Source organism: Primulina huaijiensis, unplaced genomic scaffold (genome assembly GCF_012295235.1).
Source record: "Primulina huaijiensis isolate GDHJ02 unplaced genomic scaffold, ASM1229523v2 scaffold36661_ERROPOS134499+, whole genome shotgun sequence".
Classification (NCBI taxonomy): domain Eukaryota; kingdom Viridiplantae; phylum Streptophyta; class Magnoliopsida; order Lamiales; family Gesneriaceae; genus Primulina; species Primulina huaijiensis.
In genome coordinates this window covers 36,792-38,379 of record NW_027358560.1, presented here as the reverse complement: position 1 = coordinate 38,379, position 1,588 = coordinate 36,792, and positions in this window count along the sequence as shown.

Here is a 1,588-nt window from a genome sequence, read left to right as displayed (position 1 = left end):
AGCTCCTCGCTGTCGAATCAATCCAGCCTCGGCTCCTTTTGCTCTTTTCAGTGCATCAGAAAAAGTGTTGGGTCGTCCCGAGTTCACCAAAGTAAAGACGTCAGGGTTTAAGCCATTGATGAACTGATCAGCGACCGCTTCATCACTTCCTGCTACATGTGGCGCAAATCGGAGCAAGGACGAAAACTTGGCAACATATTCTTCAATGTTCCACTGCCCCTGTCGTAAGTTTGCAAATTCTGCCCCTTTGTCTTTTCGATACGACACTGGAAAGAAACGTTGATAAAACTCATCTTTAAATACCTTCCAAGTAATATCGATACCTCGATGCTCCAATTCTCTTTTCGTGGTAAGCCACAAACTCTTCGTCACTTCTTGCAACTGATGCCCTATTAATTTCACTCTTCCTTCATCTGTATAGGCAAGAGATTCAAACAGTATCTCTATATCGTCTAGCCAACTCTCACAATACACTGCAGTCTCAGTACCCTTTAAGGTCGGAGGATGAAATGACTGAAACCTCTTCAATAAAGTCTCCATCGGTGTTGCAGTAACGTCCATCTGAGTACCTGACGTACTACCCTGTTTTGGCACTTGACCTGCGGCTGGTTGTGGTATTCTTCGAGGAGGCATATCTAATTATCAAACGGATTAGTACACAATCTATACAGTCTGTCTCAGCCCTCCTCTGATCATATACCTCTGATCCAGAATCGGTTCTGATTCAGTCTTTGCAGTTAGATACTGAAATCAACTCAGATAACAATACAACAGATAATAGTGAAAGCAATAAATCATAACGTGTGCTAGCATGATATAAGCAAGGAAGACGACTTCATCTACCCCGCTCACTCTCTTCTATCTCAGTCTATACAGAACCTACGGCTCTGATACCACCTGTTGTGGGGACCCGGGCTCTAACTCGATTATCTTTTGGGATTAATTGGATCTTTGCTAGAAAATGTGGGTAAAAATTTTGCTTTTAACATTTATTCAAATGTATATAAACAAGCACAAGACATTATATAAAATACTGTCATCTTATTCAACTACAATTAACCTTCACATATTCGGCTACAATTAACAGACTAGTGTTTAGAAATTCAGTACATGTCTAGTAATAAACCACTAGTAATCTTCTACGCCCGTAATCTCCACGCTATCTCGATCTCTCATCCTCTGCGTGACCCCGATCCTGTCCCACCTGTTGTCATGCACACATACAGACACAACAACAGCCGGATACTCCGGTGAGAACAAATCCCAGTATAAAACATGTATACATGCATGTCATGCAAGTAAATACAAAATCATAACACATAAATCAGTAATTATGACACACTAGTGAATACAGATAAAACTCTTCAACTCTTATTCTTTGACTCGACTCATATCTAAGTCTAGGGATCCCGGTGTGAATAAGACGTAACAAGTCTCCCACCTACTCTCCCAATCGGGGTGGCGGTACGTCTTATTCCTAGACTTCGGTCATATCTGTATCGAATGTCTACAATCGGAGATGATCTGCTCCTATGCGTCGATACACCGAACGTCTAGTTTGACAATCTGTCAATGACTCCTATCTCAA